Raw genomic sequence first — 15,914 nt, forward strand, 5'->3', positions numbered from 1 at the left:
TGGAATGCTACCCTTTATTATGAGAGGAATTGAAAATAAAAGTAAGGATGTTATGCTTCAGTTATACAGGGTATTGGTGAGACCACATCTCGAATACTGTGTGCAGTTTTGGTCTCCTTATTTAAGAAAGGATGCAAATGTGCTGGAGGCGGTTCGGAGGAAGTTTACTAGATTGATATCTGGAATGAGTGGGTTGTCTTATGAGGAAAGGTTGACAGATTGCACTTGTTTTCACTGGAGTTTAGAAGAGTGAGGAGAGACTTGATTGAAGTTTATAAGATCCTGAACAGTCTTGACAAGGTGGATGTGGAAAGGATGTTTCCTCTTGTGGCTGAGTCCAGAACCCGGGAGCACTGTTTTAAAATTAGGGGTTGCCCTTTAAAGACAGAGATGAAGAGAAATTTTTTTCTCTCAGAAGGTTGTGTGACTTTGGAATTCTTTGCTTCAGAAGGTGGTGGAGGCGGGGTCATTGAATATTTTTAAGGTGGAGGTAGATAGATTCGTGTTAGGCAAGGGAATCAAAGGTTGTTGGGGGTAGATGGGAGTGTGGAATTCCAGACACAAACAGGTCAGCCTGATCTTGTTGAATGGCGGAGCAGGCTCGAGGGGCCGAATGACCTACTTCTGCTCCTAATTCGTATGTTTGTATGGTGTGGGGGTGAGGGGAGATCGGAACAACAACGGCCCACCACGGAGCCAGTGCCGGAATTACTGGGCCCGATCTTCCTTGCGGCGACGAAGCTTTGTGATGGCCCCTCCACCGCTCTGTGGCGGGATCATAATATAAATATTGAAATTACCTGTTTCAATACATTTTAATGGAATACTCCACGATCCTACCAGCCGTTTCCAAACTTCAGCACGATGTGCAGCACCCATTTGCCTTCACGCTCCCATCCTTGCAAAGCTGGTGCCACCGAGGCGACAGTCCTCGGTGCCTGCAGAGGTTGATAGGTAATACCCTGTTCTTACTTATTTTTGCAGGCAACTCGGATATTTGCATGAAATTTAAGTAGCCAGAAATGGTTGGGGGGTGGGGGGTGGGGTGGGGGAAGGTTTGGAACTCTGCATCCATTAATCATGTATTGGCAAGGGGGGTGGAAAAGGTGAACTCTGCATTGCTCCGTCTGCAAGGTGGGATGGAAGGAGTGAACTCTGCATGTTTTGCATAGGGTAGGGGACAGGGGAAATCTCTGCATCTTTGGAACTGTCTGCAGGGCTGGCAGCGTTATAAAAATGGGGCCAACTCCTGCTCCCATCTCAGGTAACGCCATTGAGGCCATCCCTGCCACGTGATTGGGAGTGTGGCCGTCCTGTATATGTTAATGAGCCGCTGGACGCATGATCGCAGTGGCGACACGTGGCCTGTGTGTGCCTGCTGCCATTTTGTTTGACCGTCACCACTCTCGGCGGCAGGACAACAAGATTCAGCCCTATATTATCTCTCCCTTTCCCTTGTGCTAAAATGCATCACCTCACACTTGTCTGTATTAAATTCCATCTGGCACCTCTCTGCCCATTCTGCTAGCCTATCTATGTTCTGTTGCAGGCGGTTCATATCAGTCTCACTGTTTGCCACTCTTCTAAGTTTGGTATCGTTAGCAAATTTTGAAATTTTAAACTGTATTCCAAAATCCAAGTCATATATCTTACAAAAAATGCAGTGGTTCCAGCACTGAACCTTGGGGAACACCACTGTCTACCATCTTCCAGTCTGAAAAACAATCATTTACCAAGACATTTCTGTCCTGAAGCTAATTTTTTACCCAAGTTGAAACTGACATTTCTATTCCATGAGTTCAATTTTGTTAACCAGCCTTTTTAATACTTTGTCAAACACTTTCTTAAAATCCAAAAAGGCAATATCAACCACTTCCCCCTCATCAACCTTCTCTGTTAATTCATCAAAAATTCTATTAGTTTAGTCAAACAAGATCCGCCTTTTCAAATCCATGCTGGCTATCCTTAACTAACTCAAACCTGACCAAGTGCTTGTTAATTCTTCCCTTGACTATTTTTTCTAAAACCTTACCCTCTATTGATATTAAACTGACAGGCCTGTAGTTACTAGGAACGTCCTTACACCCTTTCTTGAACAAGGGTTTCACATTTGCCACCTTCCAATCCTCTGGCACTTGCCCCATATCTAGGGAAGTTTGGATGATTACGGCAAGCCCTTCCATTATCTCCACTCCCAATTCCCTTAACAACATGGGATGCAAGTCATCTGAACCGGGTGACATATCAACTATAAACATAGACAGCCTTTCCAGTACATCCTATCTATTAATTCTCACTCCATCCATTACCTCTATCATCTCCACTTCCTCCAATATTTTGTCAGCATCCTCTTCTTGGGAAACACTGATACAAAGTGCTCATTAAGTATTCTAGCCTTGCCCTGCACCTCTAAATGTATATCAGCCTCTATGTCCCTAATGGGACCCACCCAACCTCTTACTACCTGCTTACTATTTAAATGTCAGTAGAAGATTTTTGGGTTCCCTTTTACATTAACTGCCATTCTATTCTCATATTCTCACTTTGCCAGTCTTATTTTCCTCTTCACTTCCCTTTTCAACCTATTATTTGGCCTGGTTTTCGGTGAAGAATTCACTTGACATGCATCATACACCCTCTTTTTTTTGTTTTATGATAATCCCTTTCTCCCTCATCATCCAAGGAGCCCTCGCTGTGGTTCCCTTACCTTTCACTCTTGTTGGAATGTACCTAGCCTGTACCTGATACATCTCCTCCTTAAATATCTCCCATTGTTCCATTACAGCTCTTCCTGTCAGTCTTTGGTTCCATGTCTTTTTATTCCTCAGGGTCCTTTTTAGTCTGCTCCTATCTGATAAGGTATTACTTCCTTTTCTAGTACCATCCAACACTCACCTTTTTATGCACCTTATTCCTCTTTTCAGCTTCAATATGCAGGTTCCTAACCTCCTACCAGTTCAGCTTAAACCCTCCCTAACCACACCAGTAAACCTCCTTTTGCAGAATATTTTGCTCCCTCTCCGTGATGTCCTTTACCGTAGCACCAGGGAGGCAACACATCATGTGGAACTCACAATGACAGTTACAAAAAAGCCTATCTTCTCCCTAACTATTGAATATCCCATAACAACTGCATTTCTGCTCTTTGCTTTTACCGTCCTTCAAGGTATCAGCACTCCCAGCGGACTCCAGAGCTGAGTACTGGTTTGACAGTGGCACACACCCCGAAGACTCCTACACTTCCTGCCTCTCCTGGATGACCACCCATCTACTATCCTGAACTCTTGCTACCTGTGGGGTAGCCAACTCCTGGAAAGTACACTCCAGGAAACTCTCATCCTCCTTGATGCTCCGCAATGACTCCAGCTGCCCCTCAAGCTCGTAAATCCTGAGCTCAAACTCAAGCAGCTGGAGACACTTTCTACCTACATGAAGTGTCCTGAAGTTCCCATATGGCTCAGGAATTGCACGCAACAGGTCTCAGCTGCCCATCCACAATCTAATAAACGAAATCTCTATTTCCTCTTTTAGAATATAGTTAATACCTTGTTTAACTATTGATTTTAATTAATGCCTCTAGACCTTTTCTGTGCTTATTATCAAGTCACATATTATTATAGTTACCCCAATTGAAATTTTTAATTTCCCAGCTCCTCATTCAAAACAATGTCCTAGTTTAGAGAGAGAAACAAGAGAAATATTCACCAGCCAATCACTTACCTGCTTTTCAGTAATATCACACTTTAATTTTTTTTCTCTCGAACCCACTCTCAACCTAGCTCTCTTGATCCCATCGGTATCACTCAGCTCTAACTCCTGGTCTCAGAGAACATGTGAATATCATTTATAGTAATAATGTTAATAAAATTTAACAGTTGAGGATGTTTGCTAAGATAAGTGTAGGTTGAATATACCTTGTTAAGATTTAATACTATGATATGGTTTACCTCAACCAGCTGCATCTTGACTTTAGACATTTGATGATCCTTTGGGACTCCTTTAGCCTTTTTCAAACAATCACAAGACAACCTATAAATGGCACATCTTCCAGCTAAAATAATAGAATTTATGACTCTTAAGTGAATACACTTTCAAGAGTTAACACATGAGCAATGCAGTATTTAAAAGGACAATTTTCACCCCTTTCTTTGTGCAAGTGAAATTAGCTATATATCTTGCATATTAGAACGCTTACTAGCAGTATAAATCTACATTTATTTTAGGAAAAGATAGTTCTGTTCTTTTCTTATTTGCTGTATGATTTTAAGCACTGTTTGCAACTTGAAACTGTTACAATCGAGGTGGGAGGAGTGCATTGTCTTTTCTAGTTCCACTTCTCCACAGGTCACAATATCTATTTAAATGTTTACCCGGTTACCGATGCAGTCAATCATATACTCTTTTTATTCCAGAATAAAATACATCAACCAGATTTCTTTAATAAACAACAAATTTATCAGTTTATTATAAAACAAGACTTAACCAGTAACGAAGCAAAGCATTAACACACCGATTAAAAATATAAAGGTTCCCCTTTTAAAAATTCCCCAACTACACTCTCACGCACACTGGAAAAAGTACAGAAATTCACTCTGCAAAGGTCTGTTACAAAAAAAAAGACAAAAAAAATACTTTGGCCAAACACTTGCCAATTCTTGACAAAAAAAGAAAGATATGGAAGGAAGTCAGTTGTCCCTTTGAAGTGATTTATGACTTTAACCTCTTACAGGGACTAAACCAAATTGAGCATACATCCCTATGAATCTCCTTTAATTAAGTTTCATCCAGACAAATTCTTATAGATGCTTATTTGGGTCTAAAGAATTGCACTAGTTTTCCCTCAAAGAAAGAAAACTAACAGAGAATATTACCACCTTTCAGATATCCTTTTTAAAAAAATAGTTATAGCTAAATTATAAATATCACAGATATTATAAGGGTCTGGGAATTCTCTTCAGTATGTGTCACCCCACTTAAGAAGACACAGAGAGGGGGTTCTTGTAGTTGCATACAGAATGCTACATAAGACAATTTATTAACTTTTATATATTTATTAAAGAATTGAACATGCAATACACTTTAAGTGGCTATAACATGGTATAACATATTAATTATATCTAAATTCTACCTAATTAAGCCTAATATACTTATGTTTCATCACACCATTTTTGGTCTGGCATCCGGGTATATGGAGATAGGTCACTGGGATCATTTCAGAAGCAGTCTATTCTGGAGATGTTGAGAAATATTCTTGTAGGCTTTCTAGGAGAAATGCAGCATCAAGGTTTTTCCACCAGCACACACTTGAATTGCAGGATTTTTTCCAGCTTCTCAGGAGCAATATGGTACCAGGAATTTTTTTTTTCACACTGGATCTTGGCAGGATTTCTTCAAAAAGGTAGAGAAGGAAGTGAGCTAAAATAAAAACAGAAAATGCTGGAAATACTCAGCAGGTCAGGCAGCATCAGTGGAGAGAGAAGCAGAGTTAATGTTTCAGGTCTGTGACCTTTTATCAGAACACCTCAGGAGGTGAGCTGGGTGGTTTATTTTCTCCTTGGCAGGAAAACAGCAACTGTCCTCAAATAGTTCACACCAGAACTAAAACTGAAAATAATGTTCAAACCCCAAACAGAGAGTCAACCTCCTGACCTCCACAAACCTTGACAAGTGGCTTCTCTGTAACTATTTTTCCCCAAGTCACCAAGGGTTTTTCTGGTTTTTGAGCCCAAATCACAGGTGGCCTCCAGTGCAGGTGGCTTTCAAACAACATCTTGTCCTGTCGGTAAACTTGGTAAAAAAAACACATCCATGGAATTTTCTTAGTTTTAACAATAGCTATAATAATAAAATATTAAAAATAATGGAAGCACTTTTGTAACAAAACAAAATTACTTAGATGCAAGCATCAAAAGGGTAGGCCATTCAATCCCTCGAGCCTGATCTGCCATTCAATTAATTGTGGCTGATCTGTACCTCAACTCCAACTACCTGCCTTTGATCAATATCCCTTGAGACACTTACCAAATAAAAATCTGTCGATCTCAGTTTTGTAAATTTCAATTGACTCAGCATCCACAGCCTTTTGGGGGACAGAATTCCACATTTCCATGACACTTCATGCAGAAAGGTACTTCCTGATTTCAATCCCAAATGGTCTAGCTCTAATTTTAAGATTCTGTGTCTTGTTCTGGTCTCCCCTACCAGAGGAAATAGCTTCTCTGTATCTATTCTATTCTTTAATTGTTATAAATACCTCAGTTAGATCACCCTCAACTTTCTAAACTCAAGAGAATGCAACCCAAGTTTATGCAAGCTATCCTCTTAATTTAACAGTCTAAGCCCCTGGGCGACATTTTATTATGGCAATGGGGGTCCCGGCGGTGGGCCAGAAAGTGGGAAGATCCCGCCTCGGCCTTCTGTCAGACCACCGAGGCCATTTGATGACAGGAAGCCAATTAACTGTCTATTCCCAGGGACACTGTCCCTTTAAGAGATATGTTCCCATCTCTAGAGATACCAGCCAATCGGAAGGCTGGCAGCTGTGCAGTACTGGCAGGTAGGTGGAGTCCGGGTTGCAGGGGCCATTCAGGCAGACCCCAGTGACAGGATGGGGGAGAGGGTTGTGGTGAGAGTGGGGAGCTGTCTTTCCATGTGTGTGTGGGGGGGTGGGTGGAGGGAATGGTGATCATCAGCATGGACACCCCCTCGACCTTGCTAGGAGGCTACCAGGCTTTACCTGGCGGTGTCTCCCCCCGACGGCAGGCCCCTTTGCCGTCCTCAGCCTTCCCTGTCCTGGACAAAATGGCAGGGGCCCCGTTCAATGTTGGGAATGGCACCCGCTGCCACTTTATTTGTCCCGTGCTCACCTCCAAGGGCTGAACAAAATTCTGCTTCTGGTATTATTCTGGTGAATCCACACTGGACTCCCACCAGGGTCAATATATCTCTCCTAAGTTACAGTTGTCAAAACTGAATGCAGTACTACAGATGAGGTCTGATCAAGGCTCTGTACAAATAAAGGATAATTTCCTCTCCGTTGTATTCCAAGCCCCTTGAGATAATGGCCAAAATTCCATTAACCTTTTTGATTATCTTTTGTACCTGTGCACTAGCTTTTAGTGATTTCTGTACCTGGGCATACAATTCTATTTACTCCTCTACAATTTCTTGTCTTTTGCAATAAGAAAATAATATCATAAAGTTTAATTGAAAACTGAAGTTTGCCCCTTGAACCTGTATATTAGGAACAAATTGCTATGTTGTCAAAAATTTAACATTAGAGTAGTTGGAGCTACAGCTTTGAATATGAATGAGAATTACTGAAAACTGAAAGTACAGGGAATAGAATGAATAACTGAAGATTGCTGAGGCCAACATATGCACAGATTGTTGTCGCACCAACATGGAATAACTCAATATAGATGAGATAACACGATGACTAGCCAGCAGGAATGTGTCACTTTGCTCAGTGCCTTCCCCTGAGGCCTGATGTGTTACAATGAATGCATAGCTGATGAACCAGCCAGAACACACCTACAATAATCCCACTAAATATTGAATTCACCATCTGAATAGGAATTTAACCAAGATAAATAATGGTGAGTAAATATATAAATTTGAGATTGTAAAGATAGAGCTTACTAATTTTAAAAAGCTTACTTCATTGACAAGACATCACAGATTATTGTTAGACAACATAAAATAATGGCAAAATGCTATCTTTAATATGGAACAGCAGTTTACAACTACATGCAGGGCCCAGCAGTCATGGAAGGCTATTGAATGGATACTGAATCCAGTGCCTCCTATATGACACAGATGGAAGAATATAAAAGAATTTGTCCAATTTCAGTTAAAGTGCTAAATAAGTAAAAAGAACAACTCTCAATCATTTTACATAGCTAAGGAGTCCACAGATACCAGGCACATATTCCTGAACATTTTTATAAAAAGAGTATCATTAACCTGAATTTATTTCGCAACCTGCAGAAGCACTGAAGAGAAGTAATGAAAATATTTCAGGAGTTGTATACATATCATAAAAAGGAAACATGTGATGTTGCAGCTGAGAATGATTAATAATTAACTATTGTTATGCACAAATAGAACTGACAATATGAAATTCATTGCTTTGAAGTTCAGCTACTTCACCATCAAGAGAGATGTACCTAACATTTCACTTTACTATGTCTAACAACATTCCCTTCTCTCTGCAAAATCCTCTCTCATACATTGCATAATATTCCTTACTTTATGGAAAAACAGGAAACGCATGTGAGGACTTGTGGTGAGACTTCACAAATAAAACGCCCAATTGTAATGGGAGGTCATCATGTCTATCATAATACAACTGAGAACCAGGTTGAATATAAAAGGTTCAGAGGGGAAGTGAAAAAGCAGTGAAAAATAAGAGAAGCAAAGACAGAGTATGAGAAGAGACCGGCAGCTAACATAAAAGGGAATCTAAAAGTCTTCTATGGGCATATAAGTAGTAAAAGGGTGGTAAAAAGAGGTGTGGGGATGATTAGAAACCTAAAAGGGGATTTACGCATGGAGACAGAGGACATGAATGACTGAGGTGCTAAATGAGTACTTTGCATCTGTCTTTATCAGGGAAGGAGATGCTGCCTAATTCATGGTGAAAGAGGAGGTACTGAGACACTGGATGGACTAAACATTTATAAAGTGGAGGCATTAGATAGGCTGGCTGTACTTAAAGTTGATAAATAACCAGGACCAGATGACATGCAGCCAAGGATACTGAGGGAAGTGAGGATGGAAATTGAGAAGGCACTGAGCATAATCTTCCAATACTCCTTAGAAAAGGGGGTGATGCCAGAAGACTGGAGAATTGCTAATGTTCCACCCTTGTTCAAAAAAGGATGTAAGCACAAGCCCAACAACAACAAGCCAGTCAGTTTAACCTAGGACGTGGGAAAGCTTTCCGAAACAATAATTCAGGACAAAATTAATAGTCACTTGGACAAATGTGGATTAATTAATGAAGCCCAGCACAGATTTGTTAAAGGAAAATCATGTTTAACTAACTTGCTCGAGTTTTTTGATGAGGCAACAGAGAGGGTTGATGAGGGTTTTTGTGGTGTACATGGACTTCCAAAAGGCATTTGACAAAGTGCCACATAACAAGCTTTTCAGCAAAGTTAGAGCCCATGAATAAAAGAGGCAGCAGTAACATGGATATGAAATTGGCTGAGTGACAGGAAACAAAGAGCAGCTGTGAACTGCTGTTTTTCAGACAAGAGGAAGGTATATGGCGGGATTCCAGAGGGGTCGGAGTGGGGACCCCTGCTTTTCTTGATATACATTAATGACTGAGACTTGGGTGTACAGGGCACAATTTCAAAATTTGTGAATGACACAAAACTTGGAAGTATTGTGAACTGTGAGGAGGATAGTGATAAACTTCAAGAGGACATAAACAGGGTGGCGGAATGGGCAGGTGAAATTTAATGTAGAAAAGTGTGAAGTGATTAATTTTGGTAGGAAGAATGAGGAGAAGTAATATGAATTAAAGGATACAGTTCTAAAGCTGATGCAGGAGCAGATGGATATATGTACACAAATCATTGCAGGTGGCAAGGCAGGTTGAGAAAGCAGTTAATAAAGCATGTGGGATCCTGGGCTTTATAAGTAGGGCATAGGGTACAAGAACAAGGAATTTATGATGAACCTGTATAAAACACTGGTTCAGCCTCAACTGGAGTATTGTGTCCAGTTCTGGGCACCATGCTTTAGGATGGATATTAAGGCATTAGAGAGAGTGCAGAAGAGATGCAAGAGAATGGTTCTAGGGATGAGGAACTTCAGTTACGTGAATAACTTGGAGAAGTTGAGTTTGTACTCCTTGGAGAAGAGAAGATTAAGAGGAGATTTGATAGAGGTGTTCAAACTCTCATGAAGGGTCTGGACAGAGTACATAGGGAGAAACTGTTCCCATTGGCAGAAGGATTCAGAACCAGAGGACACTGATTTAAGGTGATTGGCAAAAGAAGCAAAGGTGACATCAGGAACATTTTTTACACAGCTCACTGCCTGAAACTGTGGTGGAGGCAGATTTAATCAAGGCCTTCAAAAGAGAATTGGATAATTATCTGAAGTGAAAAATTTGCAGGGCTACAGGGAAAAGACAGAGGAGCCGGAGTAGGTGAGTTGCTTTTGCAGAGAACTGGCATAGACATGACGGGCCAAATGGCCTCCTTCTGTGTTGTAACCATTCTATGCTTCTATGATGCACTGAGAAATGATATAAGGGCATGGAAGGTGCTACATGAAATTACACAGGATGTACAGCAGAGAAACATGCCATTTAGCCCAACCATGCTCCACTCCAGCCACCTTCTGTGTTTCCTCATCTAACTCGATCAGCAAAATTCTCTATTCCCTTCTCCCTCATGTGCTTATCTAGATCCCCCTGAAATGCATCTATACTATTCGTTTCAACCGTTCCCTATGGTAGTGAGTTCCACATTCTGATTTCTTTCTTTCTTTCTTTTGGGCCTCCTTATCTCGAGAGACAATGGATACGCGCCTGGAGGTGGTCATCCGTGTTGTTCCAGTCGCTGTGAGGCAACTATGGAGTGACCTCTCCATGGCGCATGCCTGGGCAAATTTATGGAGGTTGATTACTCACTGGATAATGAAGTTTCTTTTGAGTTCCTTATTTGATTTCTTAGTGACTATTTTATATTGATGGTCCCTAGTTTTGCTCTTGCTCACAAGTGGAAACACTATCTGTAGCTACTGTATCAAAGGTTTTCATAATTGTAAAGACCTGTATTATGTCACCCCTCAGCCTTCCCTTTTCAAGAGAAAAGAGACCCAGTCTGTTCATCCTTTCCTGATAAGTTTAATTTGTCGAGATGTCAATGCTCTGGATTGTACAATGAAAACCACATATCTTCACTGTGGCAATGATTTTGACATTCATAGGATTAAAACAGTGTTTATGCTCTACTGCAAAACATAGCACATACCTTCCCTTCCGTAGGCACTTCAAAGGGTATGAGTGAGTTTGACAAGGGAGCATGGGATGAAACACATCATGGTTGTGGAAGGGACAAATGGAGCGGCTGAAGAAGGGCTGATTGTTGCCGCATTGTCTTGTAATCTTGATGGACCAACTGTGGAATGGAGGATTCTTCAAGGTGGTGAGGATGAAAATCTATCTCAACATCTTTCAGTATTGCTCCCACTGTAGGCATTAAGGAGGTGAAGTCCAAAATCCAAGATTCAAGAAAGACTGATTTTAATGTGCTTTGCATGCTGTTATGAAGGTACTTCAATTTATTGTTAAATTTTTGAGGACTTGTGTTTTAAAACTGGAAAAAGGATTCCATAGATGCTGTACTTTGTGTTTTTCTTTTAAAAAGAGGTCATCGTAAGATCTTTTGGAATTGTTTGCAAACAAGTACTGGAAGTTACCTGTCTTCAGATAAATACCCAGTGGTGGCTTCTTTTTGACTTGGAGAAGATGTTTACAGAGGAGTGACAGGTCGAGATTAATAGGGGTCAGGAGGCTTGACTCTTGAGAGTGTTTTTTTTTGTTTCGCTTTGGGCAGTCAGTTGGAGTTTTTTAAAAAACAGCCAGGAGAACAGTTGCCCCAGCTCAGCCTGTTCCATCTTTTTGAAAAGCCTGCCTGCTTTTCCATTTCTTTGAGAAGCTCTTAGAAATGAGTGTAAGAAATAGAGAAATTGATACTACATTCATCCTGAAAGGCCTGCTTGGAACCCCTGTTGCCGCATTTCTCCTGAGACACTGGAAAAACCTGCCGGATAAATCCTTGATGCTGCATGAATGAATTGCTCCAGAGAAAGATCCCAGTGACAGCCGTCCACATCTTGGGACACCAAATCAAAAAAGGGACAACTGACATCTTTCCATATCTTCTCTTTTTTTCTTCAAGAATTAGCAAGTATTAGGCCAAAGTATTCTTTTTTGTCCCTTTTTGTAACAGAGCTCTAAAAAGAAAATTTATTTTAGTGTATATGTGAGTGAGTGTGTGTGTGTGTGTGTGAAGGGCTAGGGTAAAATGGAACTTTCAGATTTCAATCTGTGTGTTAACGCTTTGCTTCATTACTGGTTATGTTTTGTTTTATAATAAACTGCTAATTTTGTTGTTTATTAAAGAAACCTGGTTGATGTATTTTATTCTGGGATACAGAGTCAAGTCTATGATTGACCTTATCGGTAACTGGGTACACATTTAAATATATGTTGCGACCTGTGAAGAAATGCAACTAGAAAAGACAGTGCACTCCTTCTACCTCGGTTGTAACAAGGCAGTCAAGTTGGCCATCAGAGAAATGTTCAGAGTCCTCAGAATGAACTGTGATGTGTTTGGTGTCTGGAATGACTCAACAGAATGGAGATTTAGTGCAAAGTTCACTTTCACTGGTCATATTGCCTAAAAGTTGTTCATTGGCTGAAGGTCTGATTATGAGCCATTGCTATGTTCCCAGCAAAGTACAGCCTCTGTGCACACTGTTGTATGCTAAGATCTAGGTAACTGGCACATTTGTACTACTTATATTGCATCAGATAATAATAAGTTCTGATGATATTGATGCCCTTGATTCACCTTCCTGCTACTTCTGCTTTTCCTCCCGCAATAACAGACTTGATGCTGCTTCCATGCATTCACTGAAAGACTTCTCAGTGGCGATTTCCATAAGATGTCTTTTGCCCTCTTCATCCCTGATTCTGTCCAATTCTTTTACAGACACTTTAATTGTGGGAAAGAACTGCGATGTGTGAACTCAGCAAATTTGAAACTTTTCTGTTAATTGCTTAATAACAAGGAGTTAGCACTTTTTAAAAATACCTGTTCTGCATCATTTTTGTTTGGCACCAGATGGAGTATAACTTCAGTTTGGTATGAAGCCAATGTTATAAAACACTCAGGGTGTCTGTTGGAACTTCTAAACACTTTCTCAGCAGTCTTTTAATTCTAGGAGAAAGCAGGTACTGATGGACAAGTTCTTCTTTCAATTAATTAAAAGCAGCTGCCATGTAAATACACATAGGCAGGGATTTCTCCTGGTAAGCAATCTCAGACCAGCACAGTATACAGTATAATTACAATCCTTCAGGTTGCACAGTCATGTAACATCCTTTGAGACCTCTAATTGGTGATGATGGCTCTTCATGAATGGGCCATGTGCACAGCCAATTGCAATTCCCAAATAAACTTGCCAACATCACTAAAGTGGATTACTCCCAGTATCATGCGCAAGGGAGTATAGCAATAGGAGGGTCGTGCAGATGAATCTGTGGCTGGAAAGATGGTGCGGGAGGGAGGGCTTTAGATTCCTGGGGCTCTAGGATCAGTTCTGGAGAAGGTGGGACCTGTACAGGCCAGAGGGGTTGTACCTGAACAGAGCTGGGACAAATTTCCTTGCGGGGTGATTTGCTAGTGCTATCAGGGAGGGTTTAAACTAACTTGGCAGGGCTGTGAAAACCAGGAGATAATACAAAAGAGGAACACCAAGGTACACAGAGAATTGGAAGAGAGAGATAGCACCAGAGGAGGAAATAACAAGGTATTAGGTAGGGTCAGAGTGAGAGTGTTAGACAGTATTGGAGAAGAGAGCAGGTCTGTATTAGATGGGAGTGGACTGAGAATGGCTACAAGGAATGCAAAGACAGGATTACAATGCATGTGTATAAATGCACAAAATGTGGTGAATAAGGTTGCTGAGCACAAGCACAAATAGCAGTATGGGAATATGATGTAGTGACAATAACAGTAATGTGGCTTAAAAATGGCGAGGACTGGGCACTTAATATACAAGGATGTAAAGTGTTCAGAAAAGATAGAGAAGGATGTAAAGGAGGTGGGGTGGCAGTCCCGATTAGGGAAGAAATTGCAGTCCTGGAAAGGGAGGATGTCCTTGAAGGGGCAAGGACAGAATCCATTTGGTTAGAGGTGAGGAGCAAAAAGGGTATGATCACGGTACTAGGGGTATTCTATAGGCCTCCAAATAGTAAGAGAATGATAGAGGAGCAAATCTGCAGGAAAAACACAGAGATGTGCAAAAACTATGGAGTGGTGATATTGGGGGACTTTAATGATCCAAATATTGGTTGGGATAATTTTAGAATAAAGGGAAAAGAGGGAGAGGAATTTCTAAAATGGGTTCAGGAGAACTTTCTTGATCAGTATGTTCTCAGCCCAACTAGAAAAGAGGGATTTCCAGCACTTTATGTTTTTTTATTTTAGAAAAGAGTCATTGCTGGATCTGGTGCTGGGACATGAGGTGGGCCAAGTGGACCAATTGTCTGTGGTGGAGCACGTGGGTAAGAGTGATCATTGTATCATAAGGTTTAGACTAGTAATGTGGAAAAGCAAGGAACACAAGGGCAGCACAGTGGCACAGTGGTTAGCACCACAGCCTCACAGCTCCAGCGACCCAGGTTCAGTTCCGGGTACTGCCTGTGTGGAGTTTGCAAGTTCTCCCTGTGTCTGCTTGGGTTTCTTTTGGGTGCTCCAGTTTCCTCCCACAGCCAAAGACTTACAGGTTGATAGGTAAATTGGTCATTGTAAATTGCCCCTAGTGTAGGTAGGTGGTAGGAGAATGGTGGGGATGTGGTAGAAAATATGGGGTTAATGTAGGATTAGTATAAATGGGTGGTTGTTGGTCAGCACAGACTCAGTGGGCCAAAAGGCCTGCTTCAGTGCTGTATCTCTAAATAATTAAAAATAAATAAGGTAGAATGTCTAGATTGGAGAAGGGCTAATTTCAATGTGATGAGAAGGGATCTAGCCAGGGTAGAATGGACCAAAGACTATCAAGAAGAGCTGTATCAGAAAAATGGGTTATCTTTAAGGAAGAGATGCTTCAGGTACAGGTTAGAAACATTCCAAGAAGGGTGAAAGTTAGGGGAACCAAGAATAGGGCTCCTTGGTTGACAAGGGAGATAGAGATGATGATGCATCATACACCCTCTTTTTTGTTTCATGTCAGGTGAACTCATCAAGTGAGAACCAGGCCATATACAATAAGTTAAGAGGGGAGGTGAAGAGGAAAATAAGACTGGCAAAGAGAGAATATGAAAATATAATGGCAGTTAGAGGCACAGGGCAAGGCTAATATACTTAGTACTTTGTATCAGTGTTCACGAAGGAAATGGAGGCTGACAAAATATTTATAGAAGCTGAGAGGGTAGAGCCAATGGATAGGTAAATATTGAGAGTGGGGAGGTACTTAAAATGCTGGCTATGCTCAGGGTAAATAAGTCATTTGGTCTGGATGGCTTGCATCCCAGGTTGCTAAAGTAAGTGGGGATGAAGATAGTGGAAGGGCTTGCCATAATATTGCAATCTTCCCTGGATATAGGTGATGTAGCAGAGGACTGGAGAGTGGCAAATGTGATACCCTTATTCAAGAAAGAGTGTAAGGACAGTCCTAGCAACTTTTCTTTTATTCATTCATGGGATGTGGGTATCGCTGGCTAGGCAAACATTTATTGCCCATCCCTAATTGCCTTTGAGAAGGTAGCGGTGAGCTGCCTTCTTGAACCGCTGCAGTCCACGTGGAGTAGGTATATCCACAGTGCTGTTAGGAAGGGGGTTCCAGGATTTTGACCCAGCGACTGTGAAGGAATGGTGATATAGTTCCATGTCAGGATAGCGTGTGACTTGGAGGGGAACTTGCAATGGTGGTGTTCCCATGCATTTGCTGCCTTTGTCCTTCTAGGTGATAGCGGTTGGGGGTTGGAAGGTGCTGTCTAAGGAGCCTTGGTGTGTTGCTGCACTACATCTTGTAGATGGTGCACACTGCTGCCACTGTGTGTTGGTGGTGGAGTGAGTGAATGTTTGTGACTGGTGTGCCAATCAAGTGAGCTGCTTCATCCTGGATGGTGTCGAGCTTCTTGAGTGTTGTTGGAGCTGCAC

The sequence above is a fragment of the Heterodontus francisci genome, chromosome 7 (assembly GCF_036365525.1).
Source record: "Heterodontus francisci isolate sHetFra1 chromosome 7, sHetFra1.hap1, whole genome shotgun sequence".
Taxonomy (NCBI): domain Eukaryota; kingdom Metazoa; phylum Chordata; class Chondrichthyes; order Heterodontiformes; family Heterodontidae; genus Heterodontus; species Heterodontus francisci.